At 44.7% G+C, this 14,404-nt stretch overlaps 1 protein-coding gene across 1 annotated transcript in view; it reads left to right on the top strand.

Moving 5' to 3' along the window:
- The first annotated feature begins 4,560 nt into the window (after positions 1-4,560).
- LOC132398250 (interferon-inducible GTPase 5-like) overlaps positions 4,561-14,404 on the top strand; it is a 36,275-nt gene continuing 26,431 nt past the window's right edge. The window contains exon 1 of the mRNA XM_059977388.1: positions 4,561-4,695. The gene's annotated coding sequence lies outside the window, so the exon portion shown is untranslated. The remainder of the gene's footprint in view (positions 4,696-14,404) is intronic.

Below are 14,404 nucleotides of genomic sequence, written 5' to 3'. Positions count from 1 at the left end.
ATTTTAGTGAACTCTTTAAAGTGTATTTCATAACGGTATTTGTTGTGGGTTTGATACTGTGGGCGGGCCCGAGGCATAAACTCGATTCTCACAGCACCTGCGTGTACGGGAGGTGGAGTTGGTGTGTGGATGGATCTCCTTTTCCCCTAGACATATACCAGCCTGTTGGGCAAGTGTTACATATGGAAGATAGTTTATGTTCATAGATTGATTGTATGGCCATAAGTTGATGTTAGTCACAGGAGCATTTGTACATGAGGTTAGTGATAGGAAATAATAAGCTGCTGGTGATTAGGAGTATAGAGCGGTGAGTTAGTGGTGGAGACGTTGATAAGTCTTACTGCTTGGGAAGAGTAACTGTTGTTGTTTCTGATGGTCCTAGTAGCCTCCTCCCTGATGGGAGTGGGACAAACAATCCACAAGCTGGGTGTGTGGGATACTTCAGGACATTACTGGCCCTTTTCTGGCAACTTTCTGTATCTACTGTATGTCCTTCATGATGGGAAAGTTGGAGTTGGTGATGCATTGGGCAGTTTTGACTATCCTATGCAGACCCTTCCATGCAGTTTCCATACCATGCAGTGATGCAGCTTGTTAGAATATTCTCTAGTCCACACCAATAGAAGGATTTGAGTATGTGTGTGCATAGTCCAGCTCACTTCAGCCTCTTTAGAAAGTAGAGAGGTTGGTGAAATCTTCTGATGCTGTAGGATGTGTGCTGGGAACATGAAGAGTTGTGTGAGATGTGCACTCCTAGGAGTTTGAACCTGCTAACAGTTTCCACTGCTGTGCTGCTGATGTAAAGAGGATTGTAGATAGTGTGAGTTCTCCTGAAATCAATAATCATCAGCTTTGTCTTGGTGACATTGAGGAAGAGGTTAGTCACCTGGCACCAGGCCTTGAGCTCTTCCACCTACTGTCTGTAGGTCATCTTGTTGTTGTTGATGATGAGCCCCAGCACTGTTATGTCATCGGCGAACATGACAATGTGATTATGATATTGTCTTTGGTCATGTAGTCATGTGAGAGCAGAGTGTACAGTTAATAGGCTCATCACACAGCACTGGGGAGGATCCCATTTTGAGGATGATGGGGAGGAAGATGCAGTTGTGCATCCCGACTATCTGAGGTCCATTTGTTTGGAAGTCCAACAGCCAGTTGCACAGTGGTGTATTTAGACAGTGGAGAACTGTAGCAGTTCCTTCAAGGTCTGTGGGACATTAGTGTTGATTGAGTGCCAACCTGAAATCCAGAAACTGCATTCTGACGTAAGTGTTGTTGCTGTCTAGGAGTGTCAGGGCCAGGTACATGACAGATGCTATGCCATCTGTTTTAGAGAGTTCTTTCAGTAAACATGTTGATGACCATGGCAGGAATGGAGTTTTTGATTACCAGTCATTCAAAGCATTTCATGATGTTTCGTGTGAGTGCCACTGGGCAGTAGTTGTTTAGTTCTGAAGGTGTAGAGTTCTTTGATACGGGTTGATGGTGGCTGATTTGAGACATATGAGGACAGTAGCCTGGATGAGTGGTGATGTGCTGAAGATGACCGTGAAGATATCAGTGAGCTGGCATACACTCTCCCTGAGAACTCGACCTGGGATACTATCAGCTCGACGGCTTCAACTGAGTTGACTCTGCAGACTTTCTCATGTTTGCTGCTTTTACAATGCCTGCTCACCTGGGAGAGGGGTAGATTTTGTGGCCGGTGTTGTGTTGCATGCCTCAAAGTGTGCATAAAAGCTGCTAAGAGTGTCAGTGAGGGAGACATGTCTAATACAGTAGTAGAATCGACACTGTTTTTCCTTGCTGTGGTGAACTACATATACCTGTCTGGACACGCCCCCCCCCCTAACTGTTCCTGTGGCTCCTCTCACAGACCCTGCTATAAAGGCGATTGGAGCCACAGACTCCAGGATGTTGTGTGATGGTCACTTGCTGCTTGTGCTTTCTTCCAGCCAATAAAAGCCTACCTTAACCCACGCCTCAGAGTTATCGATGGTGCATCACTTGTGTAATGCCCTTCATGCCCAAACACATGTGCCATGCCGGAATCATTATGAGATGAGGTGGTCTTGTCCCTCTTCATGTCTAAGGTGTGGTTTCTCCCGGCTACTCTGGGAGCCATTCTGTCACTAGAATGGTCCCTGGCTTTTAAGAGTAGGTGCTCCTCAGCGTTCAGCCAGGGTTTTGGTTGACCCTGGCCTTGAGTCACCAACGTTGTCTGCACACTTACTGATGTAGCCGGTGACAGATGAGGCATATTCCTCGAGGTCTGTGTCTTCTCAGTTACTGACAGCTTCTTTGAACATTTGTCGGTTCATCCGTTCAAAACAGTCCTGAGGCATGGCGATTGCCACATTAGGCCACACCGTCATGGTCCTTTTGACTGGTTTCTGGGATTAACATTATGGAGATGGGCTCAGAAAGGATGAGGGAGTGGGATGGCTCTGTAGATACCATGTTGGTTTATATAACCATAATCAAATCTGCTCCCTCCCTGTGGCAATGGTGACGTGTTGGTGGAATTTGCATAAAATGTAGTCCAACCAGTTAGGACACTCCCCACTATGCATCTGTAGAAACTTATCTCTCACATTATTTTATGTTTATAAGTCTCTTGCATGCTATTCAACTCCTCATGCTGTCTGTCCAACTGAACCAGGGTGAATTTTGAGCGAGCCATTCACCCACCAAACCACATGTCTTTGATATGGGAGTGGAAACTGGAATACACTAATAATACCAACACAGTGACAGGAAAACATGCACATTCCACGCACAGACATCATCAAAGGTCAGGAGGACAGGACAGCTGCACCTCCCGCTCTGCCATTGTGCCATTCCGCATCATCTTGCTGCCTGCAGGCAAAGATTGGTTTGTTTTGTTGCATATTGTGCAGTCATGAGAAGACATTCAACTTCTGATGTAGTTCGGACTATTAGTGGAAGGAAGGTCATTTCCAATATGTTTGAAACTGGTTTTACCTGCCACTAGGACCCGATGAAATCCTACATAGATATAATGGTGCTACATTGACTTATAGAACATAGAACATAGAACAGTACAGCACAGTATAGGCCCTTCGGCCCACAATGTTAAACAGCCCACAACCATTAAACCCTGCTTCTCATATAACCCCCTGCCTTAAATTCCTCCATATACCTGTCTAGTAGTCTCTTAAACTTCACTAGTGTATCTGCCTCCACCACTGACTCAGGCAGTGCATTCCATGCACCAACCACTCTGAGTAAAAAACCTTCCTCTAATATCCCCCTTCCCACCCCTTACCTTAAAGTCATGTCCTCTTGTATTGAGCAGAGGTGCCCTGGGGAAGAGGCGCTGGCTGTCCACTCTGTCTATTCCTCTTAATATCTTGTACACCTCTATCATGTCTCCTCTCATCCTCCTTCTCTCCAGAGAGTAAAGCCCTAGCTCCCTTAATCTCTGATCATAATCCATACTCTCTAAACCAGGCAGCATTCTGGTAAATCTCCTCTGTACCCTTTCCAATGCTTCCACATCCTTTCTATAGTGAGGTGACCAGAACTGGACACAGTACTCCAAGTGTGGCCTAACCAGAGTTTTATAGAGCTGCATCATTACCTCGCAACTCTCAAACTCTATCCCTCAACTTATGAAAGCTAATACCCCATAAGCTTTCTTAACTGCCCTATCTACCGGTGAGGCAACTTTCAGGGATCTGTGGACATGTACCTCCAGATCCCTCTGCTCCTCCACACTACAAAGTATCCTGCCATTTACTTTGTACTCTGCCTTGGAGTTTGTCCTTCCAAAGTGTACCACCTCACACTTCTCCGGGTTGAACTCCATCTGCCACTTATCAGCCTACTTTTGCATCCTATCAATGTCTCTCTGCAATCTTCGACAATCCTCAACACTATCCACAACACCTCCAACCATTGTCTCGTCTGCAAATTTGCCAACCCACCCTTCTACCCCCACATCCGTGTTGTTAATAAAAATCACGAAAAGTAGAGGTCCCAGAACCGATCCTTGTGGGACACCACTAGTCACAACCCTCCAATCCGAATGTACTCCCTCCACCATTGCCCTCTGCTTTCTGCTGGCAAGCCAATTCTGAATCCACCTGGGCAAACTTCACTGGATCCCATGCCTTCTGACTTTCTGAATAAGCCTACCATGTGCAAAACCCTGTAACCAGGCAACCCTGTAATCTGCAAAACCCTGTAACCAGGCTCCGATCCTGACACAGAGGGCAGTTTGAATATTCTCTCCGTGATCCTGAGCCCCAGTGGCTGATATGTCCTATCACATCCTAGTTGGTTACCGTAAGTTATCCTCAATGTAGCTGGCTGGCTGAAGAATTGAGGAATGCATATTGGTCGCTGTATATTGGAATGATTGCCAGCTGTAAAGGAGTACATTGCAGGGATTTAACTATTGTAAATTGTAAAGAGTTCAGTAAGAAAACAGTGTCTGAGAGCGCCGTCTGCACTCTGAACCGCAGAATGAAAAGTATAAAGTCACCCGGTAACAAGTGATCTCATGACCATCTTTATTTCTTATTGGATAACACTCATCACTCTGTCCAATCCGTGAGAGATACACTCTGTGAACGAAAGCGGAAGCACAGAATATACAAATCGCAGTGGACGGCCGATCAGTTTACCTTCACAGACCGAGCCTCTTTAATCAAAGATTCAGCGCAGGTAAAGAAAGGCAAGAAATTGAATGACAAACTGAGTATATTTATTACCGTTACAGAATTTTAATCCTGTTAGTTTGAGACAATTCTGGGCAGTTTACGTGTTTGTAAACTAGGCCAACGATCACAAAACCTATATATTGCACTAAGAGTTCGAGAAAACTCCTGATCCGGTGTTACTTTTGTCCTATTTTCTACTTCTTTTATAGCGTGTAGACATTTTACATTGGGGATCTGCGGGTTTTCTGGTGAAACTGAAGTTGAGCACAACGACAGCAGCAAGCTGCCCTAAATTGATTATCAGAATCAGGTTTAATATCACCGGCATATTTCGTGACATTTGCTAGCGTCGCGGCAGCAGTACAATACATGATAAATATAAAAAAAAACTGAATAAGAGTAAGTATATATGTGTATATTAACTTGTTAAGTTAAAGCAAGTAGTACAAAGCACAACAAAAAAAATCTGGGACATAAAGAGGTTAGGGTGTTTCCAGGAAACGGGAGAGCTGGGTGACGCAAACCTCGATTCTGTCAACCACAGTGTGCTGCAATACAAGAGTTTATTGTAAACCGGCCAGAAAACAAGTGAGGGAAAAAAAGTTCCAGTTTGCGTTAAGTTCACTTTGCCAGCCTATCTGACCATTCCCAGTATATATCACAAGACTTTAACGCAAGCTGCAGATTAAATAACAAATTCTCTGACCCGCGGACTTTGAAGGAGGTGTGGAGTCCCAGCCGTTTGCGGGTTCCTCTCTCATGTCTCCATCCGGACTGGGAGGCCGTGGGGAGTTACCACACAGGTCATAATTGAGTGCGGCCACGGAAGTTGTTCGAGACGTCTGACATTTCAAGTGCGACGTTGTTATTTTATGATACTATTTAAAAGAGAGAAACAAAGGATGTTAAAGAGAAATTTCGGAGACATAGTTAAACTGGAAAGTGCTAAGTTGTTCGACATAATTCCACATGGCTAGAGTTTCAGGAACCAATTCCGAAAGCACAGGATATATACATCCTGTCAGAAACACACTGAGTCTCAGCAATTTGCAGAACGGTAAACTTTATTTTTCGAGTCTGCAGAGTCCGACCCAACCAGCTCCTGCTAGATTGAGTGCCGAATTACACTTTGCACAGTTTTTTATACCCTACTTGTTTACGACTTTGTGAGTTGCACCCATGTGAGGTGCAGACATTCTTCCTTAATCTCATTACAAAATTACAAATGTGATTACCCTTTGGCCCACTTATCAGCCTCAGCGCATTAACACCGTTATTGTTCAACCGTTAAGCATGTCTTCCCGTTACCGGTATCGCTTCTTTAATCAGCAAGCTATTGTTTCATCCTGATTTTGCAAATTGGTTTATACGTTGCCCTGCAAGTTGCTTTGCACGTTCTTTCTGTGTCAGCACATTCTAAATGGACTCCTTAAGTACCGTCTTTAATTTAATCATTTCTCTCAATCCACCCTTTTTCTTTTTAGAATGTGCTATCAGTTGGGCTTTTGCCACGGGTTTACATAGGCTTCTTCCTCTAGCTCTATTTCCCTTTGTAGGAGTACCTGAACAGGATCAGCTGGGGCCCCTGGTTGCATGACTTGTCTTGCTACCCAAGCTACTAGCTCCCGCAAGCAGGGGATCAGACATGGTAGCAGAAGGAGGACCATCAATCCCCCTCCTATAACCCCTAAAGCGGTTCGCCACCAGCCTCCTTTCAACCATCCGTCCAGCCAGTCCCAATACCCCAGCGGCTTCCAGGTCTGTACCGGCACGTGGGCCAGTTTCCTTATTTTATCTGATATTTTTTGAACCACCTTTCCGTTGTCATCTATCTTTAAGCAGCAGTTGGTTAGATTAAACTTTCCACATACTCCTCCTTTTTGTTGTAGTCATAACATTTCTCGTTTACATGCGAGTGTGATACAAAGGACCCTGGAAAAACCGTCATGCCCACCCTTACCGTCGTCCTGCACTTATCACATCCCCCTTCAGCGCTTCTCAACAATAGCAGTATATACATTACAGTCCCAAAGTTCATTCTGTCCGTCTTTTGAGCTTTAGCACCATCGGGTCTTCTCCCTGGACGCAAGTCCATTCTGCACCTTCTTCGGGCTTTACGGGTCCCTTGATTCTCGCGGCGTGGGTCCACCCTTTTTCTTTTGTCCTTACTGCGGCTTCGGTGGTCAGTAGCACCTGGAATGGGCCTTCCCACTGCGGCTGTAACTTCTCTGGCTTCCAAGTCTTAATCAGGACCCAGTCACCGGGCTGAGTTCGGTGGAGTGCGAAGTCCAGAGGTGGGGTTTGTGCGAGTAACCCCTTCCTGCGCAATTCTGCAAAAGAACGAGACAGTGCCTGTAAATAGTCCCTTACAAAGACATCTCCCCCTTGCAGGGAAGGATAGCCCTCCACCTTGTTCCAATATGGAAGGCCAAACAACATTTCATAAGGGGATACTCCTATATCTTTTCGAGGAGCCGTGCGGATTCTTAGTAGGGCCAGGGGTAGACACTTGGTCCAGGGTAGCTTGGTTTCCATCATTAGTTTTGTCAATTGCGTCTTCAAGGTACTGTTCATCCTCTCAACTCTTCCTGAGCTCTGAGGGTGCCAGGGGGTGTGCGGCTTCCACTGGATTCCTAAGGCGTCACAGATTAGCTGGTGTGTTTTTGAGGCAAAGTGTGTTCCCCTATCTGAATCAATAGACCCCATTATTCCATATCTCGGGACTATATTTTCTAATAGGATCCCTGCCACTGTAGGGGCGTCTGCTTTAGTGGTTGGGAATGCTTCCACCCACCGAGTGAAGTGATCCACAATTACTAACAGGTACTTCCATCTCTGAACTTGTGGTAGTTCCGTAAAGTCTATTTGGATCCGATGGAACGGTCGGACGGCTAGTGTTTGTCCCCCCTTATGGGTGGCACGCATCATTTTCTTGTTTACCTTTTGGCAGGTGTAACAGCCCCACACCTCCTGTTGAGCTAGTGTGAATATCCCTTTACAAACATAGTCCCTTAGGATAGTGTCGCACATAGCTTGCACTCCCCAATGGCTTTGTTGGTGTAGTTGTTGCAGTATATGACGAGTTACTTCCTTATTCAGTACTTGCCGTCCGTCGGGGGTCTTCCACTCGCCTTCTGATGTTTGTCGGGCTCCCAGCTGGCTCATAGCGTCTATTTCTACTTGGGTGAAGACTGGTAGTTTGTTAAGCCCTTCCCTTATTGGTATCAGGGTTAGAAGTCGGACCGTTTTTTCCATTGCTGCCCGTTTGGCTTCTTCATCTGCGAGCCGGTTTCCTATTGCTTCCGGGGCTGTTCCTCGTTGATGTCCTGGAACGTGAACCACTGCAATTTCTTGAGGTAGTGTTAGGGCTTCCAGAGTCATGCTTATCATTTGTTCGTGAGCTAATTCCCTTCCCCTGGCTGTTATCAACCCCCGTTCTTTCCAAATCTTTCCGAAGGTGTGTACCACTCCATAGGCATACTTAGAATCGGTGTATATAGTGCCTATTTTGTTTCTTAACAGTTGCAGTCCCCTCTGCAAGGCATATAGTTCACAAGACTGGGCTGACCAATTACCCGGGAGCCGGCCGGACTCCACCGTCTCCCTAGTCCTCCCGTTTATAATAGCATATCCACTGTGTCGTACCCCATTGATGCATCTGGAGGAGCCGTCGATATATAGTTCCTCGCCTTCAATCAGGGGAACTTCTTGTAGATCTTCCCTACTTTTTGTCTGAAGGTCTGTTAGCTCCACGCAGTTATGCTCGGTTTCCTCCCCTGTTGATTCCCCGTATAAGAACTGTGCCGGGTTACAACTATTGTTCTTTTCAAAGCTTAAATCATCCCCGACCATCAGAATGGTTTCGTATTTCAGTATGCGAGAGTCCGTCAACCACCGCTGAGCTTTTTGGGCTAAGAGGGTGCTAACGGAGTGCGGGGTATACACCGTCATTCTTCCCCCAAAGGTTAATTTCCGTGCTTCTTCTACTAGTACGGCTGCTGCCGCTACGGCTTGTATGCACGTCGGCCATCCCCGGGATACCGGGTCTAACATTTTTGATAAAAAGGCCACAGGTTGCCGCTTTCCTCCTTTTTCTTGGGTTAGTACTCCTAACGCAGTTCCTTCATTGTTTGTTGCATACAGCTGAAAGGGCTTTTCCAGTGCTGGCAGTGTTAATACCGGGGCCCGAATTAGTTGCCCTTTTATTTTCCTGAACTTCTGTTCTTCTTCTTCGGTCCAGCTGATTATTCCCCGGTCTTCCTTTGCCAATTTGTCGTACATAAACTTCACCAGGGAGGTATAATTCTCTATCCAAATCCGGCAATAGCCCACTAAGCCCAGAAATTGTCTTATTTCCTTCTTTGTCCTGGGAAGCGGTATTTTAGTTATTCCCGCTATTCTTTCTGGGGTTATTTGGCGGTGCCCTTTACTGACTCTGTGTCCGAGATATGTTATTTCCTTCTCGACAAATTGCAGTTTCTTCTTGGACACCCGCAATCCTTTTTCTCCTAGGTAATTCAGGAGTCTTATAGTATCGTCTCGCACTACCTCCTCTGCTGGTCCCGATAGTAGTAGGTCATCGACATACTGTAATAGTTGGTTCTTTTCGGTACAATGGAATCCAGCCAATACTTGCTCCAGTACCTGTTCGAATAGGTTTGGGGACTCCGTGAACCCTTGGGGCAAGACGGTCCACCGGAGTTGCTTCTTCCGGATGTCTTGCCATGCTTTTGATACAAATTCAATTCGTATGAATTGTTCCTCTACTGCCGAATTAGGGTCCACCCCCGCATACTGTTGCACATTTTTCCGCACCCTATCGAGGAAGTCGGTTGGGCTCTCATCTTTCCCTTGGTGGTTTCCAAACGCCTTGGCAAAGTTGTGACCTTTTGGCACAGCCTCCCTTATTCCCTTAATGATGTACTCTCGCCACTGTCGCATATTGCGTCTTCCCTCTTCTGCTTGTTTGTCCCACTGTGGGTCGTTTACTGGAAATTTCCGATCCCCCGGTAACTCATTCGGCTGTTCCCTTCCCCAAATTGATATTGCAGCTTTTCGTATCATTTGCCTCTCTTGTGCAGAAAATAGCGTTCCCATAATCGCATGCATTTCTTCCCAAGTGTAAACATTAGGTCCTAAGAATTGATCCAACTGTTCTGCCAGTCCCATTGGATCTTCTAATAAAGTTTTCATATCTTTCTTAAATCCTCGTACTTCGGTACTTGTCAGAGGGACGTTTACAAATCCTGTTCCTCCCCGTTCTCCTCCCATTGGAACCTCTCGAAGGGGACACAGCTGTACCTCTTCCCTTTTTAATTCGTCTTTCTTTTTCTTATCTGCTCCTGTCACACTCCTTGTTTCGATCCTTGCTTTTGCTTTTTCCCTAACATCCCTCTCTTCCCTCCGGGTCTATTTCTTCTGTTTTTTCACTTTCTTCACGTCCTCCCTCTGCTCCCGCAAGGGGCGCAGAAGGCTGGACATAGGGAGGGGGTAAATGATCGAGTGGGTCCCACTTCCGCTCCCCTTTAATGCCCAATTTAAAACTCTTTGTTGTTACTCCTGGCCAGGGAGCCCAACAAAAAGCATAAGCAATTTCTTCCGGTTTTACATTTGGTTTTGAATTAACGTAAATGTTTAAGGCTTGTCGTACCCAATCCTCCTCAGACCCAAGCCGCGGCCACCAGACCGCAGGTTTTTCTATCGGCTGTTTCGACCAAATTAAACAGTACTGTATCATTTTTTTTCTTTTGTTTCCCTTTTAGTCTTCCACATCCCCAATTCTCAAACATTCTACCGAAGGGGCTATCAGGAGGAACCCCCGGGTATGGTCCCGGTCTTTCCGTTTCCTCTTTCTTTTTAGAGCCACCCCCTCCCATCTTATTCCGCTCTTACTTAATCCCGCACCCTTCTACTGCAACAGTAGGCACTTTACCCGGTGCGTCCCAAGGACTTTTATCAGGAGGACCCCCGGGTAGCGATCCCGGTCTTCTCCGTCCTTACTTATTCCCGCACCCTTCTACTATAATAGTAGGCACTTACCCGGTGCGTCCTGGGGACTTCCAGTACCAGGTACTGTCCCCTTCTCCCCGTTTACCGCTCTGCGCTGTCCGGATATCACTCGCTCAAGCCACGCTGGAGCGACGAGCAAGGAGTCAGGGACCGCCAAACTCGGCGGGGTGCACCGTCTCCAATGTCCTTCCTCGTGTCCACCGCGGCCGGAGTGTGGATCCCGGACGAGCCCCCACGTTGTCAGAAACACACTGAGTCTCAGCAATTTGCAGAACGGTAAACTTTATTTTTCGAGTCTGCAGAGTCCGACCCAACCAGCTCCTGCTAGATTGAGTGCCGAATTACACTTTGCACAGTTTTTTATACCCTACTTGTTTACGACTTTGTGAGTTGCACCCATGTGAGGTGCAGACATTCTTCCTTAATCTCATTACAAAATTACAAATGTGATTACCCTTTGGCCCACTTATCAGCCTCAGCGCATTAACACCATTATTGTTCAACCGTTAAGCATGTCTTCCCGTTACCCGTATCGCTTCTTTAATCAGCAAGCTATTGTTTCATCCTGATTTTGCAAATTGGTTTATACATTGCCCTGCAAGTTGCTTTGCACGTTCTTTCTGTGTCAGCACATTCTAAATGGACTCCTTAAGTACCGTCTTTAATTTAATCATTTCTCTCACATCCCAAAGAGAAAGAATATTCGAAAACCATCATGGATACAACAGAAATCAAAACCAACATAAAATCCAAAGACAGCGCACATAATGGAGCAAAAATTAGTGGCAATTAAGAGGAAGGGACTTTTAAAAACCAACAGAAAGCCAATAAAAAATCATTAAGATAAAGATGGAAAACATAAATATCAGAATCAGGTTTATTACCACCAGCATGCGACGTGAAATTTGTTAACAATACATTTGTAATGTATTGCAGCAGTTCAATGCAATACAAAATATAGAAGAGAAAAAATAAATAAAATAATAAATAAGTAATCAATCACAGTATAGGTATACTGAATCGATTTTTTTTAAATGTGCAAGAAATAGAAATACTGTATATTTTCAATAAGTGAGTAGACTCCAAGGGTTCAATATTCATTTAGGAATCGGATGGCAGAGGGGAAGAAGCTATTGCTGAATCACTGAGTGTGTGGCCTTCAGTTTTCTGTATATCTACCTGATGGTAACAGTGAGAAAAGGGCATGCCCTGGATGCTGGAGATACTTAGTAATGGACGCTGCCTTTCTGAGACACTGCACCCTAAAGATGTCCTGGGTACTTTGTAGGTTAGTACCCAAGATGGTGCTGACTAATCTTACAACCCTCTGCAGCTTCTTTCAGTACTGTGCAGTAGCCACCTGTCCCCCTATACCAGACAGTGATGCACCCTATCAGAATGCTCTCCACGGTACAACTATAGAAGTTTTTGAGTGTATTTGTTGACATACCAAATCTCTTCAAACTCCTAGTGAAGTACAGCCGCTGTTTTGCCTTTTTTATAACTACATTGATATGTTGAGACCAGATTATATCCTTAGAGATCTTGACATCCAGGAAACTGAAACTGCTCACTCTCTCCACTTCTGATCTCTCTATGAGGATTGATATGTTTTCCTTTGTCTTAACCTTCCTGAAGTCCACAATCAGCCCTTTTGGCTTACTGACGTTGAGTGCCAGGTTGTTACTATGGCACCATTCCACTAGTTGGCATACCTCACTCCTGTACGCCCTCTCACCACCACCTGAGATTCCACCACAATGTTTGTATCATCAGCAAATTTATAGCTGGTAATAAACCATCTGATAATAATCCTGTTTCTGATAAAAATATTTCACATCAGTCTTCACTGTGGAAGACACTAGCAGTATGGTGGAATTTCCAGGTTTTAGGTGTCACTAGACAAGCGGGTAACCCGTTGTGGCACCCTTTGAGAGAAAGGTAGTGCAGTCTGATGTGATGTGCTTTTGAAATTAAAGAAGAAAATCTCAGTTTATTAAAGAAGAAAGACTCGTAGCAAAACAAATATACAGTAGCTCCTCCTCCTTTAATGAAGGACACTTTTGATGACAACATTTCTGGTTGATCTGCCACCCTTCAAGAATACTCTGAACATTTTCATTTCATTTTCCTTGCCTTAAAGCCACATACAGCTGACCATGCTGGAATACTGGTTCTCCAGATAAATCAACACATTCTCCATGGTTTGGCCTTGCACCTTATGTATAGTCAAAGCAAAGCATGACTGAATCAGGAACTGGCTCCGCGGAAGAGGGAAATATTCCCCTTCTGATAAATAAAGAGTAATTCTTGGGATCATGACAATGTAATTTCTGAACACACCATTGTTTATCTTTGCTACGATGGGATTGTCATGCAGTGCTTCCACCATCATTCGTGTTCCATTACAAAGTCTTGGTGGATCCATGTTCCTCATTGAAATGATGGGAGATCCCCTCTTCAATTCCATTTTATGTGGTGACAATCCAGAGTTCAGCCGAATCAAAGAATTCTGTTGGAAAATGTGTGGCGTTAGCTCCTTCACTTACAGCATTGAAGGAACAGTGTTCTTTCATGATTTCAGAGAGGCGTCCAATGCATGTGAATTTTATTTTTCTCATCATTTCATTAAGAGGAACCAGGATAGAATTTCACAAGAACAGTTCTGTAGGATCATCAAATGTCGAGTAGATGAAATCAATGCATGCTTCCATAGTTTTGCTGGCAGAATCATAACTTCAGGTAATTCGATTTCATCATTTTCATTTTTCTCAATCTTATCTTCTCCCACATTCAATAAGAACTTCGAATATTGTCCTTCTCCCTCACTCAATTGCATGTTTCTCTTCAATTGAAACTTGATGAAGCTTCTCCATAAGTAGGATTTTTTTATGCATGAATTCTCCACATCGGCATCATTTCCACGTTTCACAACTGGTAGAAGCTGATGGAAATCACCACAGCATATGGCTAAGATACCCTCAAAGGCCTCGTTCTTGCCGTATACATCACAAAGAGTCTGGTCCCTGGCTTCAAAGCTCTCCCTCCTAATCATGGGGCACTCATCCCAGACAATAAGCCTCACATTTCAGAGTAAATTTGCAGTATTGGTGGTTTTATCAATGTGACAAAGGGCATCTTCATTGACGTTGATGGGTATCTTGAATATGCTGTCCTGCCACCAGGCATCAACGTTGCTACAATACCAGATGATGCTACAGCAATAGCAACTCTTCTATCTCCCCTAACTGTAGCGAGGATTAAGCTGATGATAAATGTCTTGCCCGTTCCTCCGGTGCAACAATGAAAATCACTGAAGAGAGATTCCTTTCCAAGCAGTCGCACATATGTTCATAAACTTCTCTTTGCTTATTCAATAGGGACTCCTTCTGTGAAGCAAATTCCTGGTGTTAATCTCTGTTGTATTGCAGCTCATGCAATAATTTCAGATTGCCAGCACTTAGAGTAATTGTACTATTTCTTGGTATCTTCAAGTTATATTTTTCAAGTGTTTTGTCCAAGTTCGCAAGTTTTTCTTGGAAGCACAGAAGAGCTTGTCCAGGATGCCTCTCATCGATCATGATATTAGGATCATTGATAGTTCTCCTATCTTCAAACATTGCATTCTTGAACCAGTTCTGCAATTGCTGTGGATTGTTGATGTCAGTGTTTGTTAGCAAGACTAAAAACAAATTTTTCATTGC

The sequence above is a fragment of the Hypanus sabinus genome, chromosome 8 (genome assembly GCF_030144855.1).
Source record: "Hypanus sabinus isolate sHypSab1 chromosome 8, sHypSab1.hap1, whole genome shotgun sequence".
In the NCBI taxonomy this organism is placed as follows: Eukaryota; Metazoa; Chordata; class Chondrichthyes; order Myliobatiformes; family Dasyatidae; genus Hypanus; species Hypanus sabinus.
This window is presented reverse-complemented; position numbering and strand designations above follow the sequence as displayed.